Source organism: Macadamia integrifolia, chromosome 2 (genome assembly GCF_013358625.1).
Source record: "Macadamia integrifolia cultivar HAES 741 chromosome 2, SCU_Mint_v3, whole genome shotgun sequence".
Taxonomy (NCBI): domain Eukaryota; kingdom Viridiplantae; phylum Streptophyta; class Magnoliopsida; order Proteales; family Proteaceae; genus Macadamia; species Macadamia integrifolia.
The window spans coordinates 41,500,511-41,522,881 of record NC_056558.1 but is presented as its reverse complement, the minus strand read 5'-3'; the positions used below and the strand labels follow the sequence as shown (position 1 = coordinate 41,522,881).

Genomic DNA, 22,371 nt, shown 5'->3' with positions numbered 1-22,371 from the left:
ATCACCTCAAGTTGTGAATTGTTGGCAAAGATATTGAATGTGAATCTTCCCTCAGAATTATTATGATGCTTGCACACAACATAGAGCAGAGAAAATTGGAGAGAAGATTAGAAAGGATAGAGAGAAAATAGGATATAAAAGATAACATTAAGAATTAAAAAACATATAGATAAATAAAATGTTACAAGAGATAAAATAAGGATAACTTTGGGGGTTTTACTAACAAAGCCATGGCATCTTGACCTGATTAGGAGGTAGCCCGCCTCTACTCGACAACTAAGCATTGTTTGTCTTTTTTTTTTTTTTTGTCCATTGATTGTTCATTCTTCTCATAGTTATCCTACTATATAAAAACTGAATAAATCCCACTACCTCTCCCCTATAATTTCTCCTTATAATGCTTCTCATCCACTTATAATAATTACCTACAATAACCCACTATAACCACAATATGTGTCCATGGAGGATAACTAAATAACTACACGATAAGTCATCAAATAATAACTACCCATGTATGCTATGCACGTATCACATTATAGCTTAAGGAAATTGAAACAATAACACTAACAAGGAGGAGACCTAGAAGAAGCACTTCAACAATGACAAACAACCCCTCATCATCATGACTTAGAAATTAAACTAGGTCCCAATTTGAAAACTGAATGTGTTTTATCTTTTCAACTCCCAATAAAAAAGGCATATCTGGTGCACGAGGCTCCCACGTGTGTGAGGTTGGGAGGGGGATAGGGAACTACACCGCCTTACCCCAAGAATATTGAAAGGTTGTTTTCGTAACATTTGTACCTTACCATTAAACCAAACGCACCCCCTTAAATATGACCATAAAGTAAGGGTGCATATGCAATATTGCATATCAACATTGTAGTAGGGAGTTTGGAGTTTTCAAACTAGGCAACTTGTACTAATGTGCTTCAGAACTCAGCCTGGGCCTTACCAGAATTAAAGGCCAACTCAACAGCTTGCCCCCCAACCCACTATTGGTGTTCTCAACTTCTCGTGATAGAGGGTCCACACCGAGATGGAAATTACTTTGCGTTTTGCATTTGTTGACTTCGAGTATCCACTTTATGTAGTGCTATGGACCGTTGGATTGGATTCTAACATCCCACATGCAATCATCAATTTCGATCAAGGTAAAGGAAACCAGGATATACAAGCGTGGTCTGGTCCGGATCAAGGTGTTGCCATGACGGAACCAGGCTTTTAATGCCAGACACATTACAAGTCAAAGCCCAACCCTGTAAAGTGCTTCACGTTAAGCACCTTCGAAGTCGAAGCCCAACCAACAAAGTTCGCCTTGACTATGGTCTGGTCCTACCAATGGTAAAGCATGAACCTTTCAAGTCAGCCCAATCCAATAAGGTTCTCTCAAGTTCTTATTTAAAGAAAGACGGCTCACACCCTAATGCAAAGTACTTGGCATTTGCGTTTGATGACTTCGAGTCAACAAGACTTGTCATGGAGTTTCTTTATTTTCTGTGTACGTTCAATGTTACACCCGTGCCTTGACACGGTCTAATATAAACTATTGCGATAGGTCTCGGATTGAAGATCGAGAGTATAGCTAGGTTTTGACTCACGGCGACCCATTGCCAAAGGGGAAGAGATAACCCCATGTGTTCGTGCATTGCGTGCCAGTCCAACTGGAGGGGATTCGTACCTTCTAATTCCAGACGATAAGTGACCCGACTCCCCACACATGAATCTCGACATGTACTAATATTACCGGAAGACTATGAGCACGGCCAAGGGCAACTACCAGTGTGAGGCTAGCTGGTAGACAACAAGCAGTCAAGACCGTCAGAAATAAGCCACCGGAAACAACATGGGCCTGAATCCGATGACTATTTTCGGTGATCAAACAGGCTGCTGTTAAGGTTCCGATACCTGTGGATCCCGCCACTCACATCGTAGACAGCCCCGGATGATCCCAAATCATCTTCCACACCTTCCTCATGACGTGATCAATTTACAGACCTAAGTGGTCGGGTCCTCGTGCTCCAAAAGTCAGATTAATCCGATCGGACCGAATAGGGTTCATCCAAACGAGCCCTAAGGCCAATTTGCCTTATAAGTGGGACATGAGGAATTCATTTCCTCATTTCACTTGTGCTCAACGTAAGAGAGGAGAGGAAGGGAGAAGAAGAAGAAGAAGAAGAAGAAGAAGAAGAAGAAGAAGAAGAAGAAGAGGGGGAAAGGACTTACCTTGGTGCTGGCTGCCGCCTAGGTGCCAGAATCGCTGCCTGAGGTAAGTGCACTTCTACTACTCTCTCTCCTCGTTTTGACCCAGGTTAAGCTAGGTTTGGATGGAATCTTAGTGCACAAAATATGTTGATCTCGAAAAACATGTATTTCATGTCCCCGATGCCATTGCCGAGTTCAAACTGAATCCGGTGAGCTCCGACAACAAGATTGGCCAAATGACCAACTAGAATTTCGATCGTTCGATCGATGTATCTCCCAAACGGCTCGGTGGAATCGATACTTTATTAGCTTAGAATGATGCTATGAACATCCCCTACAAACTCCATTGAACAAATCCCGACGATCGAGCTAGAGTAAAAAAACCCCAATTTGTGCGGACAGTTGTTGTACTGCCACTGGAAGCAAGCCACCGAAAACATTGGGCTTGCTTTCGATGGCCAATTTTCAGTGACTACCCGAGCCTTAGAAGCTCTCTGCCACCTCCACCGAAAACAACACTGATATTTCTAATGGGAAGTGTTTGTTTCCGGTGGGTATTTCCGGTGAAATTACTGTCACTGATGGATCTTGTCTGTACCCTTTTGGGGTGACCCATGTGGGTTTCTTCCAATGTCCTTGACACATATTAATATACGATTGTCTTTGTGTCTAGGACAATGATGCGCGCGTGCCCCGAAGTCAGAATTGAGTTGATCGACCAATGGCAGTACTTAAGCCCTAACACATACGAGCATAAACAAGGTGAGGGATGGATTGCTTTTTTTTTCGGGATTGTTTTATTATTATAGAATTGCTTACATGCTTAGGATTATACATGATTATTAATTGCTCAAATGATGATGGTATGCTATCACATGTAACATTTTTATTGAATTAATATGAACTGTTATGGAGATGTATGGCGAGATTCGATATGGCTAAGGTGGTACCAGTACCATAATCGTCGTGTATTTGTTGTATGTATGAGACAGAATCGACGTGGCTAGGTGGTACCAGTGTCGTGATTGCCGTATATATGTTGCATTCATGCATTGATTATATGCATTAGAGTTAGTTGTAGTCGCGGATTACACCTTGTGACCGATGTGTTACTGATATCGTGTGCTCCAGGACTACATTTGAAAATGGATACACTTCGTGGCCAACGATTGGTACCGATGTTGCGTAGTCCATACTCAACTATTATATGCATACTAGATTAGGTAAACGGTTATGGGTTACACTTTGTGGCGGATGTATTACCGGTATCATGTACTTGAGACTGTATTTGAAGATAGATTACACTTTGTGGCCGATGCGTTATCGGTATTCTATAATTCATTCTAATTGTATCATTATGAAGGCATGTAGCATATATGTGGTTAGGTATCACTTCCTATGCTACGAACCCTTACCAACAGGGGTTAAGGTGTTGGATAACCCATTATGGTATGTTCGATGTACCTTTCAGAAATGTCACACCCATGGTATGATATGATTGTTGCCGGAGGTGAAAACTTGTCAGGCATGACTGATGATTGGTACTGCTACCATGACAGCCAGGAGGGGGTTATCAAGGGTTTGCTTGGTAACCCATGGACGAATACGGGGAATGGCAGGCTTCGATTCACGACTATGTTTGTATCCCTGCGTAGTCGATGGTAGTTCCGAGACGAGGGATATAGCCTAATGTGCCATAGTGGCATTTACCAGACTTAGTTGTATTGTTAAGTGAATAATAAAATAAATGAACTGCATCATGAGCATCATGGACTATGTGTTTAATTTTTGTTATCATGCATCATAAATTATTACTGATGAGATTTCACTTGTTTATATCACATGCTATATTTTATTCCCCATGTATGATGAGATGTGATATGATTTTTATATTCCTGCTTCCAAGATATTTCCATCTCTATGATCCCAACCTCCATGTCCACATGTTGATGATACCATACCTTGTTTGATGACAACATAATAGGGATAGTCTTGTCCTTTTTAATAAAAGGAATGCTAAATTAGATTTTGTCTTGATTTTTCTACTATTGAAGGATACTTGTTTTAAATTTCATATATTAACCATGCAATACAACTGTATACGGGTGTGGATTTAATCCTCTTTTCATTTTTCGTATTTTGGTCATATTTCTTTAATTTTATATGTACATGCATGTTTAGTATAATCAAACCTAGCCGGCTCATACATAATGTGTGAATACCTAAGGTTGAAGTCCAGTTTTCATTAGGTGGATCGAGGTGCCTAACACCTTCCTCAGATCACAACCTAACACGAACTCTAACCTATGATTAGACAGTTTGGATGGAGTCATTTTTTTTTTTTTTTAAGTTATAGATCCTACACCCTTATCTAGTTACTGACTCCTAGTCTTCTGACCTATACCACTCTTTTCACAATGAGAGGTCTGTGAAACCTATTGTCCTCACACCGAGTTTTTCTTATTGGTGATTCGAGTTAGAAAACTTAATTTTCTAACTATGAGAAGCATTGACGTAGACATTATTAAGAGAAAGATTTGACACCGAATATTGGATAAAGTTTTCTTTAAGCCATGGTAAAAGAGAATCCATTGACCATCGATTTTAGATAGGTTGGAGGGGCTATTGCATAACAAGGTGACGGTTTTCTCAACTTCGTCCAATATGGGGATGTTTTAGGACTCTATGATGGTGGTTGAACCCTACACTACTGGTGTAGAAAAATTTTCTCCAAGAATAATTGTTTCCATATGATGGCAAGATGGCCCATGGGAATTGAAGCTAAATGGATTTATTTGCTTTTTTACATATCATCAACACAAATGTTAGAACACTCAAACACATATCAATAATGGTTTTCATATCCAAAAAACACTGTTAAAACAATAGAACTCTTTAGGTTTAACAAACGTAAATTACACCTAGAACCCCTAAGCTTTCTAATAATTTTTTTATTAGATTTGACATACCTATCTTGAGGCATTAGATGTGGTAGGTAGTATTCCTTTATCTGCAGTCAAGGGAGAAGTGTGTAGGGTATCAAGGAGTATTCAAGGGGCATCATCGACTAGGTACTATAGGGGGACAGAGCATTTATGACCCTATATAAATATACTTTTCCTTTAACCACAATGCAAGAATAAATTTTCCTTAGAAGTCAAATTGTTTCAAGTTATATGATTAGAGTAGAGTACCCTTTACACAATCATGTGAGTTTCTATTAATGAAAATGTTGTTGTTTACAATGAAAGATAAAGATTTCAATTCATCTATTCTATTGTATTCGTCTTAGAAACAAAGAAAGGGGGAGTGTTTTGTTCATTGGTAAACGGTTTTCACAAGCATCAAGTAGTGCACATATGTGTGAATATTAACAAGTAGGTTTTAGCTAGGTCACTTATAGGTTTATTTTCTTTTTTTACTTAGGCTGTGTTTGGTAGCCAAGAGAAGAAAAGAAAAGAAAAGAAAAGAGTACACTTTTTGTACTTTTTTCCCTGGGTTAAGAATTTTTCTTTGCACTTGGTATGTCTTCACCCAAGAGAAGATTCCCCTTTTCAAATTCAAAATTCTTCTTGGAAATTGTGAAATTTTCTTTTGCTCTTCAAAAAATTTTCTTGCCAAAAACACAAGAAAACATGAGAAAATTTGAAAACATAATAAGACAAAAATGAATGATTACATAATGATTTCCTATGTGTCTATCTCTCTTTTAAAATTCAAAATTTTTTTATTTTTTTTCTTTTCTTTTCTTTTCTTCTCTTGGTAACCAAACATACATACTCTTCTTATTTTCTGACCATTTCTTTTCTTTTCTTTTATTTTCTTTTCTAGAGTCTTTTTTTCTTTTCTTTTCTTCTCTTGGCTACCAAACATAGCCTTACATTATGTTGAGAATAAAAACTTATTTCCCACCTACATGTAAAGAAAATAGTAGTACAACAATATATGTGCACAGTAATTGTGAATAGTAATCATGAATAGTAATCACACAAGTCCCATGACAGTTACGTACATCATAATAGAAATCAAAGCAAGAAAAAAAAATTATAATATTTTACATGAAAAACCCTTTAATGTGAATGTCAAAATCATGAGGCTCTAGCCCAATAAAATCTCCGCTATCAAATGTTAACAGAAAACAATAGGATTACAATCATCAAGGGAAGAGTCTCTGAGGTACACAAATGACTCACCAAATAATACTTTTAAAAGGGATAATTTCTTAGATCTACGAGATAGGAAAAAGAATTACAAAACTAGGAGGCATGGTTTTAAGTATCGGTGCGTATCGTGCCGTATCGGCCGATACGTATCCGTATCGGCCGATACGTATCCGTATCGGTAGGCATCGGCACGATACATACCGATACGTTACGGGGAATTTTGGGCCCCCTTTTACGTATCGCTGTATCGTACGTATCGGTATCGTACCGTACCATATCGGTACCGATACGTACGATACTCTACGATACGAACTTTTGAAAATCTGAAATTCCCGAGAGTATCGGTACGTATCGGTATGTATCGACCGTATCGTGCAGTATCGAGCCGTATCGTACTGTATCGGTACCGTATCGGTACGTATCGACTGAAAATATGAAAATTCCCGTGAATGTGCCTTTTATTGTTTGAACAAACACTTCAAACTCTCACCAATAGTTTTCTATATTTCTCTTCTTTCTTCCCCTTTGATTCACACACCTTTTTGGAGACTCAAATGGTAGATTGAAAGAAACATTGTCGAAGTGAATGGTTCAAAGAAGGAGAAAAACATAGTCCAAGAAGAACCTTGAACTTGAAAGTTGAAAATTTTGAATATTAAGTTCTTGAATCTTTACTCACTTTTTTCAACTTTAACCTTAGATTTTCAAGTTTTTTTACAAATCTAAGGTTCATCATAGGGGTGTCAACCGGTCGGGTCTATCGGGCTTAATCGGGCTTAAAGACTTTCAAAGGCTACACCGTGTCCGCCCATTTAACTAATCGGGCTTAGTTATTGAGGGCATGGTACACTTTATATTCGGTCGGTCGGCCTCGGGCTATAATTGGGCCACCTTAATCGGGCTTTAGTCGGGCCTTAATTGGGCTACGGACATGTTTAATGTTAAACGGGCTTTAACCGATTTTTAAACGGACCCTCTTTAAAATGTGCTCTTATATTCCGGCCCACTCATGCAAACCCAAAAAAATGACAATAAATTAATAAATGATACCAAATATAACCATTATTTAAAATATGAACATGTTTTTACTTTTTAGTTTTTTACTTTCTAATTTGGGGGGTAAAATAGGTATTCTACAATCATTAAAGGGTCGGGCTAGGCCAGTGCACAATAGGCCGGTCTCGATCGGGTGTTAAACGGTCGGTCTCGGTCTGGCGCCCGACGGTCCAAGTAGCAAAACCAAGACCGACCGTTTATAAACGGGCCGGGCTCAAGCCCGACACGTTTAATAAACGGTCCGGGCTCAAGCCCGACACGTTTAATAAACGGTCCGGGCTCAAGCCCGACACGTTTATAAACGGTCCGGGCTCAAGCCCGACATGTTTAATAAACGGTCGGTCCCGATCGGTTTAGTCGGTTCGGGCCACGAATTGACACCCCTAGTTCATCATACTTAGAATCACATTTTGTGCATCATTGTTACATGAAATCATTGGATTTATAAGGATTTACAAACTTTTTTCAAGAGAAAATGAGGGTTTCAATTTATTTCAAATTTCTTAGATCTACTCATGCTCAATGATTAAAAATGTTTAGATTTTTTATATGTTATGTAAAAACAAGTGTTCTACAACTTCCATGGAAAATTTTGATTTTTCTCAAAAAAATATATTTGTCTATCAATACCATACCCTCATCATTTTGAACATTTTCAACTCAATATATTTGTCTATCAATACGATACCCTCCACTTAAGTATTTATGCATTCTACATGTTATATATAACTTTTTTTAACTGTTTTTTTATGCAAAAGTGTATAAAAATGTGTTCCCTATCCATTTATGTGCGTATCTTTAACGTATCTTAGCGTATCTCCGATACGATACGATACCCTCCGATACGTATCTTAATTTTGATCGACCGATACAGCGACCGATACCGATACTTTAATCCTTGCTAGGAGGTATAAATTATGTTTGGGAAATTATTAACATAACAATGGTCTATTATTTATCCAAACATAACAAGATGTCAAATACCCTCTTAAAACCATAATAAATGAGTAATTAGAAATAAAGTTTGGGAGTTAATTAAGTAAAATCACATTCCATTTCAAAATTAAATAAAAATAAATAAATAAATAAAAATTTATACAAAATTTCGTAATAAAGGGTTAAATCGTCATTGACCACAATCAATTTTCCCCAAAATCATCTCCTCAAACATTTATCTCCTTTGTGGAAGCTCCCCGAACTAACCTTTCCTCCCTCCCATCTCTCTCCCTCGCCAAATTTTTGAGCTTTTTATTTTGCAGGCTTTGTTCTTCGTTCGTTCGCACGTTGTTAATCACCAGATGGGACGAGAAGCATCTTAGATGGTCAATCCATCTCCATTGCATCACTCATGATTCACCACCACTCATCTATCCCTGTACCCTTCACGACCCACCATCGCACTCCTGGCTGTGAACTTTGTGGAGCGTTTCTCTCTTGTTGATCTGATTCGATTCAGGTGAATCTGCAGCACAAGGCCGATCGCTCCCCCGTTCCTCCTTGGAATGCTCCTCCCTCCTCCACTTGCTCTCTCTCTCTCTCTCTCTCTCTCTCTCTGCATCTCTTCACCAACAGTTCCTTCACGGAGATCCTTGTTGCCCATGGTTTGGATTACCTTGAGTTCCCAGGTGAGCATCACCGTTGCCAAGGGATATTTGAGCATTGCGGAGTCACTAGCATCTGCACTTCCCACAGGTCTGGTCCAACTGGGCAGTAAAGAAAGGAGGCTTGAGTGGCAGTCCAAAGGTGTTGTGTGAGGTCACTACAACAGTTGCACTTCCAACTATGTAGGCTTAGGGCCCGTTTGATTTTGTTTCCGCTGTTTCTGTGTCTAGAAACAGCAGAAATGGGAAAATCTGTTTCTGTTCCAATAAACCATTTTTTACTTCAAAAAAGTGTTTGATTTTTCCGTTTCAAGAAACATTTTCATTAGAAAATGGTGTTTGATTTCACATGTTTCTGGAATCGGTTTCTTATGCATGTATCATTAATTACAGTTATGCCATTAGAATTTTGACAAAAGGGAAGACATTTGATACAGGATTAAAATGAAAAAATCCAATGTGATAGAGATTCACTAGGGAATATCTTTTTAAATGTGACATAAGTAAATAGAACATAGAGTTTTCTATTACGTAACATATATACTCTAACAGCTAACATAAAATCATTAATGGTAGCAACTAACATAAAGTCATTAAAATCAAAACATCTAGATCCATCAATTGGAATCATAGGCATTCCCTTTGATATAGCCATTTGATTTGCTATATTTATCCTCAACATTGACATCTGTCTTGCTTCTCTCTGATTTGTACTTGTAGTTGGAGTAATGAAATCTTGATGATTAGGAGGATTTAGTTGATCAATTACAGTCTGTTCACAACCATATTTATCAAAAAGATCATCTTTAATAGCTTGTTCTTTGATGTAGTTGTGAAGCCCGCAACATACAACTACGATGCTGGCTTGGTCCTCCATACGGTAACCCTTCATTTTTTATAAGATTTGGAATCTATTCTTCAATACACCAAAGGTTCTTTCAATAACATTCCGTAAGGAGGAATGTCTGTGGTTGAACAACTCTTTCGACGTTCTTGCACCCCTTCTCTCCCCACTAAATCTGATAGGTGATACCTTTCTCCTAAAAAAGGTGTCAAATACCCAAGTTGGCTTGCGTAACCTAAATCCATAGCATAATATTTGCCTTCAAGTATTATGGATAACATTTATACAAGTATATTAGTCTAAAAAACACTTAACGTACAAGTGATTTGTTTGTTGTGAATTATCTGGATGAGGATGAGGATGAGGAAAACCTAAGGAAGCATTTGATCTCGCCTCTTCAAAAACCCGAGCATCATGTGCACTACCTTCCTAGCCCACGTACACAAATGTGAAACGCATGTTGAACGAATAAGGAAACATTAATCATGTAGAAGTTAAGAATCATCAGCTCACAATAACAGATTGGAATTCAACAATGACAAAAGAAAATCTCTTTAGAAATGAATCACTTGAAATACAGATGCCTACTATGGAGACAAGCTTAGCTACACTTTCACCCCCAAAAAATGAATTTTTAGAAGATGAAAATTTTGTGAAATGTTCTAATTTTTTTTTTTTTCAGACCCATTACTATAGTGCCAAATCATACAGTCCCTTGATATTGCTTGAATTGACCCATCACTTAAGTGATATAGCCAAAGGCAAGAATTCTGTCCTCTAACCTTCATCATGCATGGTTTTACTTGCTTTGATGCTTATTATTATAAGCAAAGCAAGGTTGAAGCTTGCAAGAATAGACTAGACAGTACTAATTTCAATGATGGATAGTAACAAATTGAAGTACAAAAGAAGCAAACAAACACTATCATACAAAGGAAAAAAAAGATGTAAACAAACAAGAGGATTAGGCTGATTAGCACAGGAGATCAACCATGAACTGTTTTATTTTCCACAAAAGTAGATCCACATGGTCAGCTTTTAAAGTTCTTATTTTGGTTGAAATAAGCCCCAATATTTTTGTTGCACTATCAACAATGCTCTGTTCTTTTCTGTATAGACTGTGATGGGAATTTAATTGTGGAAGCCTTGAAAAGTTGATGCTATTCCAAATGTCCAAACAAGGAGTGAAGTCATCTGTTCATTTAATTCTAGGAAGGGATAGGTATGCTAGCGTAGTACCTAAGAATTAGGAATGCTATCACTTATTGACCATTAGATGAAACATAAGCAATCTCATCCATTAGATGAATGTTGTCTACCATAACCTGCCCACCACTAGCACTCTACCATATCTCTTCTTCTACTTCTCCGCATCCGGCTCCATCTACCTCTCCATCTCTGACTCCGGCTCTCTCCCTTCATCATCTTCTTCACAAATTAACTACAACCCACCTCGGCGTGTCCTTCTCCCTCTCCCGCTCCCACCCCAAATCCATCGTTCACCCCAACCGTCTCCCCTCCCAATTCATCGAGCAACTGACTAGCGATGGGCAACCAGCGAGCGGTGACCATAGAGACTTCGACCAACGATAAACTACCAGTGTATTATGGGCAATTTTTCCGTCGACGCTGTCTCCAACAGTAGAAACTCTACTCAGATCTACGTACTCATTTAACCACACTTCAGAGCTGTCTCCTTGGAATGAGAAGCGATCAATTGAATAGCGACCCACGAATCATCGTAGGCGATGTGTAGAAGGTTTTTGGGGGCTCTCCTGTAGTGGATAGACACTGCGACTATGTTAGCCTCGGCCACTAAAGATGATACGTAACTATTGTACATAGGGGAAAAGGGGGTATCAATACAAAAGGCTTCGCCTGGGATATAGACGAGGAGTGGAACTTTTCGATCAAAAGGGTCGGTGATCTTCACTTTGATTTTTTTTTTAAAGTACCATCCTTTGAAATTGAGAGGACAAAAAGAAAAATATGGTTAGTGACCTTGGGAATGAAAATCCGTGTGGAGACATTGGTTTCAGAGGAGTGGAAATTTCTGGTCTAAAGGGCCGGTGGCCTTCACTCCTTTGATAATTGTTTTTTTTTTTTTTTTTGTTAAGTGAGACCATCCTTTGAAATTGAGGGGAGAAAAAGGAAAAAGGGTCGGTGATCTTGGGGATGAAAAGCCGTTCGGCGACACCGATTTTCGGTTGAATGACGACGTCCTTGGAAGAGATAATGGTTTGGGGATCGAGTGTAGGGTGGGAACGGTTTCAATTTCTACAAGCGTCTCGACGTGGCCGTCCTTGTAGATCCAAATAAAGGGAGTGAAATCAAAGGCTACTATATATATATATATATATATATATAGATATAGAGAGAGAGAGAGAGAGAGAGAGAGGGGGAGAGAGAGAGAGCGAGATTATTACTCGTTCAACCATGCTTCAGGGCATTCTCCCTTGGAATGAGAAGCGACCCATTGAAGAGTGGTACAACACAGTTGCAGGTTGCAGGGGTGGGGAGAGAGAAAGAGAGGGAGAAAAAAGGTATAGCAACGGTGGAGTGAGAGTTTGGATTTGTTACCTCCATTCAACGGTTACATTTAGGATGAACAAATCCAATGACTAATAACCCGCTAGCATTCCTAATTCCTAGGTACTACGCTAGCATTCCTGTCCTTTTCCCTTAATTCTAAGATGTAATGTATATAATCATACTTGGAGGATTTGCATCTCTCACCATAGTAGTAACAATATTACACATGCTATCCAAGTAGGTTACCCATTTGCTACATAATCTATTGATTTGGGCCATTCTCCATGCTTCTGTTGTTTACACAAGTTTACACCAGTATCATTATCCAGAGATTGCTGCTCTTAACATTCTTGAATTCTATTAATCACCTCATCTCAGAAAATGCTAAAATGCAAAATAATCATTCTAGTTAGATCATGAAAAACATTCACAGTAGAAATTGAAGAAAACCTCTTTGATGAAATTATATTTTGGATATCACTTTGGAAGTTGCTGCTATCAAGCAGCCATTGGTTCCCCACACATTGCCCCAAAATAATTGTGTTATAGCATTAACCCAATGAAATTTCCATGGAAATACAAAATAACAACTGAAATCAATCAGTCAAGTCATAGGTTACAAACTTCAACCAAGAATAAGTTCTGCCAAGATCACAAGAATAACAATTGTCTCATGAAGAAAGGCTCTAAAACTAAAAGTTTAAACCAGTACGTCTACATCTAGTTGCAAGAAAAGAGAAAGGAAGTGAGACGAAACCCAAGAACATAGATAAACCATGGATACTGCTACAATGTGGTAAATAGTTCTCAGCCCAAGAACTAGAGTTTGAAACTCATTCTTAGAATATAGAAACAGAACTAGTGAAGTGATACTAACCAGCATCAGAGACATCAGTTCTAAGGAAGCGCGAAGAGATTAACATTAAATTTGATTGTAATAGATATGGAGAAATGCAAATGAGGTCTTCTACAAATTAACATGTGTAAGATCCCTACTGGAACATGTTGACATCATTTTTCACAAGTGAATAGAACATTAAATAGAAGGTTTTGCATTCAATCAGGCTAAAGGATGCCTTCCCTGTAGCCTTTAGAAACTCAAAAAGACAAGACTTGGGTCCCATGGTATCTTGGAAATGAACAAGGGATGAGCTTCCCTATTCCTTTATAGGAGTCTGGTCTGCCTACCCATGGTATTGTTTAAGAGACTTCTTTTCTCTTTTATGTTAATTATCCTATCTAAGCATCTGATCATGGACCATGCTAGCTCTTGACTTCCCCAGTAATTAGTGAATAGAAAATTTGACAATGCCCATTAAACTACTGAGGCTTTTTTATTCAATCAAAGCACAAGGATGCATGCCTTACTTGACCCAATAGTGATTTTGTGCACTTTTTTTGATTTAAAACACGGCAGGTTTTTTCATTCAATCAAAGTGTAGAAACACTTGGAATCACCCTCTTATGGTGGAGGTCAGTGGTGAGAAGCTTGGCCACAAACTATTTCCTTCGGCATAGACCTGTTTCCGGAAGAGTGCTCATGTTGCGTATCCCTAACTAGTTTGATTCAATGGACCCAAGGATTTTTCAGTTGAGGGTGGTGCGATTCAACAAATAGTAACTGACCTGCTGAAAAGCATGCGATCCAGAATCACGTCACTCCTCTTATTGAGGCAGAATCCCTCTTCTGTCTCTGTTCTTAGGAAGAAAATAAAGACGTCTTAGATTGAAGGAGTTTGTTCCAAAACTATTGAGATCTCTTCTTGATCTAGTTTCCCATTTGGGATTTTCATTAGTCTAGTTTTGATTTGACGAACTCCTCTATTTCCCAAATCCCCACCATTACAGTGTTGGAATCAGTGAAGAAATTAGGGTTTAACGAAATTTTACCTTGCAGGAACTTTGGAATACACTGAACGATGAGAGAGGAGTTGCAAGGGACCTTAAGGAGCTTGAGACACCTTCGAGCTTCAAAACCTCAAGAACTTGACGACTTGAACGACGATGGAGGAGCCCCAACCTGAACGGAGGAGTTGCATGGAATCTTCAGATTTGCAGCGACATCTGCAATGGGAGATCATCCCCATGGAGTCGCCGACATAGGAGATTCTCAGCAAGAGTTGCAGAGACTTGAGCGCCAGATATGGAGTACTGCCATTTCTATCGGGTTTTTTGTGCGAAGGGTTTTGGGAGGTCATGACTTTATCGGATTTTAATGAATTTTCCCCCACTTTTTTGTTTCAAGAAACAGAAGAGCAAGTCAGAGGTGTTTCTTCATTCATGTTTCTTGGAACAAAAGTAGACATAAATTTTTATTTTTATTTTTATAAATAAGTGAAATAGAACAGAAAAATCAAACAGAAAAATTGGTGTTTTTCCGTTTCTCAGAACGGAAAAATGAAAAAACACATTTGAGAAACAAAATCAAATGGAACCTTAAGGGGGCGTTTGGTTCGATTTATCCATCGGACCAGATCCCAGGGAATCAGTTTCCCATTAAATTTAAACCGTTTGGTTCATTTTTGTGAAAAATCGATTCGGAGTCGTGGTGGCCAGTAGAATCAGGGATTTCAACTAAAATCCATGATTCATCCGAATCAACCTCAATAGGTTAATCCGGAATCGAGTCACGATTTATTGGGTTCGTATAAAAGACATGGATTCAACTGGAGTTCATTTCCACGGTTTCCTGCGATTCTCAGACTGTGAAGTCCGACCGAGGTTCTCCCTGAAACAAAGCGACGGGTGAAGCAACAGGTAAATCGTGATAATGGTCTTCTTCTTCTTCTTCTTCTTCTTCTTCTTCTTCTTCTTCTTCTTCCTCTTCTTCCTCTGCTTTCTCGTCTTCGTCTTCTTCCGCTCATCTTCTTCTTCTTCCTCGTCTTCTTCTTCTTCTTCTTCCTCTTCCTCTTCCTCTTCGTCTTCGTCTTCGTCTTCGTCTTCGTTTTCTTCTTCTTCTTCTTCTTCTTATTTTTCTTCTTTCTTCCTTCCCTTTTTCTTCTTCTTTTATTGTGTTTAGGGTTTCTCATATTTACCCTCTGTCCATGACAGATGCTCGCATCTGAGAAGAACACCTAAAATCGAGTTGATTGAAGGTGAGATTTCCCCTCTTCTATGTATTCTTCTTTGTATTCTTGGGCTACATTTGTGTTTTATTAAGATTATTGAAGTTCGGTTTCTATTTTTCAGGTTGTAAACTTCATATCTAGGGTTTACCCTATTTCCAAATCAGACGATCGACTCCAAGGTTTGAAGAACTAGAATCGAAGCTTGATTTAAGGTTAGATTTCGATTCTTATGTGATTTTTTTGTTCTTCGTATGCGTGTTCTTAATATTATGGAAATTCGGTTTCCATTTTTTGTTCTTCTTCTTCTTCTTCTTCTTTTTCTTCTTCTTTTTCTTCTTCTATGGTGAAACAGCCAATGATGATTCATCAGTTTCTTCGTCCATGCTTGTTCTTGATCCTGATCTCTTTGTATGTTTTCTGCTCTTCATTTCTGTCTCTTGAGAAGCCTCTTTGAAGGATCAGATATTCTTTAAAGGAGGTTCATAATGGAACCATCGATTCAGAGTCTCATAAAGGAGAGGAAATACCCCTTTGCCTTCGCTTTCTTTGTTCTTCTGCTCTGCGTCTCTGTTATTGTTCTCACTAACAATCGTTACACTCTCCTACATGATCACTTAGACATGCTGTGGTATGTTATTGCGTGTATTAACTTAAATTGTTGGACATCTCAATCTTGTGGAGTGGTCTTTTCACTTTACAGTACTTGTATGGTCAGTGTATATGGCTGATTAAAATGTCTCTGCCAAAACTTGATCTTAGTGGGTAAGAGCAGATCTCTCCTGAAACAAAACAGTAAGGAATAAATCATGTCGCCACAACCTGAGATGGATAAAGAGATCTGAGGGTGAAATGTGGATCGCCAAACTCCAGTGATTTAGCAAATATTCATTCTGTATTACATACTAAAGTGCTGATGATTTGTACTGTGATTTGACGCAGGATAAATTCCACATACTGCTGATAGTTAATTAACAAGAATAGGAACCAACAAATTATGTTATGTTAACAAGTGAGAGAATGGGTACTCTTCTTTCTATTTTATTTTGATTTTGAATGTATACAATCCCTATTGCTGTGCTGTGGTGAAGCCGTTAAAGAACCCTTTCACTTTGTTTAACAGCAATTACTACACCCCCCAAGACACAAACAATTCTTGGACTGCACTTCTGTATGTGGTTTTATCCTTCAGTGGAGTGTGGTGGTAGCAGGTCCCAGGAGGTCATGGGATTGACTTGAGCTATAGAATCCACTTGTATCTCTCACTGAGTTTTGTTGAAGCAAGGCTTAATGGTCATCCTCATCAGTTCCTGGACAGTTGGATAATAGTGCCTCCACTGATTCATACTGAAACAAAAACAGAGTGAAGGGAAAATAATCAGAATTTTCTTTTCTTTGAATCTTCCAAGTTAGATTACTATGTCTGACAATAATAGATAAATCCTGAAGGTAGAAGTGTTAATGTTCATCTTACCTGACATCCACAGAAGAGGCAATACCGATGTTCATCCCTGAGCTTCATCAGTATCTCTTGCAAATCCTGCATCCAAAGATGTCTTATTGCAACCTGAACAAAACCCACCAAGTAGAAAGCTTGGCATTTGAACTGGATGACCACTGGCTATCTAACCCATCTCTAGGATCAAAGCAATTGAATTTATCTATCCTGTTCTTTCTGCCAAACAAAGGACATTGCTGCTTATTGCAATTACATCTTAATTTGGTTGCAGGAGCTGCTTTTGGCTTGATTTTCAGAACCCATCACCAAAATGGTGAGGCCACTGATTTTCAGAACTTGGCATTGTTAAAAAAATAAAATAAAATAAAAAAATAAAAATGAAAGAAAGAAAGAAGAAGAAGACGAAGGGAATTTTTAACAAAAGAAAATTGATTCTTTTCAAAAGTTGACGCAGAAAAAATAAACTGGACAAAACATCAATGTAGATCGCATTCCTATATTCTGATGATATAAATTAACTCTCATGACCAGTTTCAAGAAGAAATATAGATTTACCCGAAAAACCCAGAAAGAAATGACTGGAAGATTATAATCCAGGTATTCAATCATGGTTTTAATGCATGATATCAGAATGGGTATTGACCATCCCAACAGCTGAAATGATATTAGAATAGGTATTGGATCATCCATATCGGATACAAATATTCTTATTTATTTTTTTAAAAAATCAGGTTTTATGACTTTTTTACCCTTGATTCGTACCGTTCAATTGATATGATATCGATTAAGTATCATGATTAGAGACATGTCAAATCATTATGGATCACCAAGTACAAACTATCCGATACCAATACTTAGAACCATGGATCCAATACGATGCACTAAAACCATGTTGACTCTCTCTCCCTCTCACAATGGATAAAAGAATGAATTTTGATTTCGATACCAAATGCTTTAGACTTCTGTTTTGTTTGTTTTTCTTTCTGAGGGTTTGCTGGGATGTAAATTCCAGGCCCGAGCGAGCCCAATCGGTAAAATCCAAAGCAGGGCTCAGCCCGCTTGTTAATTGTGTCAGACTTAAACCCAGATTTAATGTTATTCGGTCATTTTATGTGGGGAAATCTGAAATCCTATCCAATGGTTATCCGATTGAGACCTATCAATCAATAGCCCCAATTAGTCAATCATGTTTAAATGCTACAGCTCATTTAGAGTCTGGTTAAAGATAAATGCCTTAATAGCTTTATAGTAGCAATTCATCGTCACGGTCTCCACTTAAATCGTAGATCCACAGATGGAAAATCGAACCTAAGACTGTACGTCTATCCACACAATCTCCAATTCGCCATAACCATATGGGCAATCCACAGATGAATTGAATAAAATATCAGCACCACACCGACCTAGCCTATGATGATTGATTACGTAAATGTGTCGATCATGATATGAGGTCTTAAAGTGGGAAGACCGATTGACCCGGCACAACCTCACCGATTGACAAGCCTTTGTTTCATATGGTCACGATTTTCAGTATTAACATCAAATCGATGGTATCGACCATTCGTATTGGTATCAATATTAATATTCTAATTAATATTAATCAATTGATATGATAAGGGTTGGGGTTACATGAAAGCAATTATCTCACATAGGGGTGTCAATGGGTCGGTTTGGCCTGAGGCTCATCAAATCTTTGATCGAATGCCTATGCGGGATGTTGTTACATGGCCAGCACTGCTGTCTGGCTATATCCAATTGAACCAGATTTTAGGAGCAGAGGAGCCTTTTAGGCAGATGTCTCACAAGAATGTCATCTCTTGGAACATCATGATTTCTGGGTATGCACAGAATGGTCGAATTGTTTCTTCTTTTGAGCTATTTTTCCAGAAAATGCCTGATAGCAATGTTGTTTCTTGGAACACAATTATAACAGCCATGGCTCAACATGGAAGAATTGATGAAGCAGTGTGACTTTTTTGACTGGATGCCAGAAAGAGATTTTATATCTTGGACAACAATGATTGCAGGTCTGATGAAGCAAGAGCTCTATTTGTAAGATGCCTGAGCGGAATATTGTTTCTTGGAATGCCATGATAACTGGTTATGCCCAAAATTTGAGACTGGATGAAGCTCAAGACTTGTTTGAGAGAATGACTGAGAGGGACATTCCATCTTGGAATACGATGATTATGGGCCTTATTCAGAATGAAGATCTAGGGAGAGCCAGGAAACTGTTCAAGATGATCACTGGATATGTTCAAGATGGGCAGATTTAGTAAGCTTTAAAGGTTTTCTCAGTAATGCAGGCTGACGGAATCAAGCCTAATCAAGGAACCTTCGTAAGAATATTAGGTGCTTGTAGCAATTTAGCAGGGCTTGGTGAGGGAAGGCAAATCCATCAGATCATAAGCAGAACAGTTTTCCAGAATAGTACACTTGTAGAATCGGCCCTCATAAGTATGTACTCTAAGTACGAGGAGATAGACATTGCAAGAGATATGTTCGATAGAACAAGCCAAAGGGATGTTTGTGTCTTGGAATGGAATAATTGCAGCCTATGGACACCATGGCTATGGTAGAGAAGCGATCTACCTGTTCAAAGAAATGCAAAAATACGAGTTCAAACCTGAAGATGTCACTTATGTTGGGGTGCTCTCCGCTTGCAGCCACTGGTTTGGTGGATGAGGGTATGAAGTATATTGAGGGATTGAAGAAAGATAGATCCATTGATGTAAGAGAATACAATTATGCTTGTTTAGTTGATCTTTGCGGGCGAGCTGAAGGCTTAAGGAGGCGCTTGATTCATAGAGCATTAGTCATGGACTAAGCCATCTACTAATGTGCGAGGAGCTCTTCTTGCAGGGTGTAATGTTCAAGGGAGCCAGATGATGCAGGGACTTACATGTTGCTATCAAACATATATGATTCAGCAGGGAAATGGAAAGAAGCTGCTCGAGTGAGGTTGAAGACGAAGGATGAAGGGTTGAAGAAACAGCCTGGTTGTAGCTGGATTGAGGTAGGGAATAGAGTCCATGTGTTTTTGGTTGGTGATAAGTCTCATAGTGAGATTAAGCTGATCTATGCCGTTCTCCATGATCTTCATATGAAGCTGAAGAAGACTGGTTATGTTCTTAACAAGGATTTGACTCTAGGTGAGGATTTTTCAATAACATAGCTTGAAAGTAGAAGACATCAGGATCATAGCATTGGTAAGATTATTGTAACAAGCTTGACTGGGGATGTGTAGGTTGCCGATTGGCTCTGGACTCTGGTATTAGAGTTATGTGCTATTTATATGGTTCGTTGCTTTGCATCATTGTTGGTATAGGCATAATACCTTCATGGCAATCACTATTATATATACTGATACTTGTTAACATTCTTTACCATTTAATTCATTGTATCATTCAAGAATTCAGGTGTAACTTTTGGAAAAGGAAAAAGGCTGAATTTTTCTAATAAAAAAAAGAGGATAAAATCCATATCCCAATAAATGGTATCAGAGCTAGGGTGTGGCAACTTTAGTGTGCCTTTGAAGATGCAAAAGAATCTCTTGGATATGATCTATGCTTCCCTCTTGTCCCATGTGGAGGGGATAAATGATACAAATAAATGGGAAGAGATAAAGCTCAAAGGTTTTTTTGGTTTCGACTCCTCGGTGATCAAACTGATATTTGCCTATCTATCATTTGGAACCAAATTGGCCGAAATTGAACCCTAAAATCTTAGAATTGGTCCTTCAAATGTAAACCCAACAATCCAATGCCAAAAATTCTAGAATTGATAGCTGTACAATCCTTAGATCGGAATCAATCATGATCGATTTCAATCCATATTGACAAATTTGCCATTCTAATTCTGATTTTTAAAAGGAAACTAACTATAAAATCCAACAACATTAGGGAAGCTATTAAGAAGCTAGTAGGGAAGCAATTCATAAGCAGTAAAAGGGAAAAAAGTTTCTCTGTTTCTTCATTAATCAAATAAATATTACAATGGTAAAATTCTTAGATTACATTCCCATGGTACATATTCCATTGACAGTGTGGAACATGAACAGTAGAAACTAATGCATGACAACGAGACCACCTAATTGGACTATTGACTGTCCCAAAGGAAAGTCATCCATGGTAATACCATTTGGAACCACAGTGATGAAGTGGGGCTAGGGTAGCACAAGTGGGACCCACCTTCTCTTTCTAAAGCTAATACCATAGAGATAACCTTCATAAGCTCCTTCAATTAGTTGATAAACTTTTTTCATCTTTGAAAACACATTGTTCGTGATCAAGCTATCAGAACCCACTTGATGAGTCTGCCTAACATGCTTCACCTCAAGTATCTTAGCTAGACGTTCCAAGCCGAACTCTCCACCTAACAATCGATGACAAAACTTGGCTATGAATTTTAGATCATAAAGCCGAGGAAAGATGGCTCCAACCATAGTCATGAACTCTTGAAGCGACATCAATTTATTTGCATTCAAGACCTTTATGAAGTAAGCAATGTCACAAACCCCATGAAATGTGAGCCATTGAATCTAATGTCCTTCACACCTTATGATGTTTCTGAACAGAGTAGAAAATGCATTAATTTCAACTCCTTCCCTCTTGTTCTTTTCCAAATCAATCTCATTCCGACGTAATAACTCAACGGATGTAGTCACGTGAAGATCGATGGCAAGATCAAAATCATTAAAATTAAATTTCCAAACACCACCAGAGTAAGGGAGATTACCGTATGCATTGATGAATGTGAGGCCAAACTGTATAGGCTTCAAGCTATCGACATTGAACTTGATATCTTCATACCGATCAGTTTCAGATGCAGTTCTAGGTGTGTTGCGTAGAAACCAGGAAATCTAGTATTAAAGGCAATCCGATTATAACTGTGCACTATGCTTTCTATGGAAAGCATCTCTTCCTCAAAATTTAACGCCAGACATTGCTTATCAATGGCTCTATTGATTTGTTAAAAATGAATACCTAAACAAGAAAAGATGAACTCGAACAATTTTAAAGAACCATAATAACAACTCGCTTTGGGCTAAGCAGTATTGAAGAACTAAAATAGGAACTCAGTTTGAGAGAAGACGATCAAACTAAAAACACTTTTGAAAAACTAGAAGATTTTTTCCTGATCTCTGCTTTTCTCCCTTTTGTTTTTTAGAATCTCAGTTTGTTTCAGCCGGTCTAGTTTCCAAAAATCTACAAAAAGAGAGGGATATCTAAAATTGAATAAGTTACTAAAATTTGAAAGGAGAGAGAATGATGTTCACAAACCACTGACGATTTGATTTTATCCAAGTTGAAAATATATAAGTACCAAAAAGTCCTAAACGAAGAAGGAATAAACTGGGTAACCCATTATGGAAATTAGGTAGGATTATTATTGTCCTTTAAGAAACAAGACAGTTGTTGGGAACTATGGTAATATAGTAGCCCTT

The 22,371-nt window shown here is 38.3% G+C and overlaps 2 long non-coding RNA genes and 1 pseudogene across 2 annotated transcripts; 2 read left to right on the top strand and 1 right to left on the bottom strand.

The window, feature by feature from the left end:
- Positions 1 to 15,100: 15,100 nt before the first annotated feature.
- Positions 15,101 to 15,649, top strand: LOC122067205. Its single transcript, XR_006136622.1, has 3 exons — positions 15,101 to 15,158; positions 15,453 to 15,496; positions 15,591 to 15,649. It is a non-coding gene; the product is annotated as an uncharacterized LOC122067205 (long non-coding RNA).
- Positions 15,650 to 16,400: 751 nt separating this feature from the next.
- Positions 16,401 to 17,047, bottom strand: LOC122091690. The gene is made up of 2 exons (XR_006143993.1): positions 16,941 to 17,047; positions 16,401 to 16,813 (listed from the first exon to the last, which is right to left on the bottom strand). It is a non-coding gene; the product is annotated as an uncharacterized LOC122091690 (long non-coding RNA).
- A 1,507-nt stretch (positions 17,048 to 18,554) lies between these two features.
- On the top strand, positions 18,555 to 20,267 carry LOC122065673 (annotated as a pseudogene).
- The last annotated feature ends 2,104 nt before the right edge of the window (positions 20,268 to 22,371 follow it).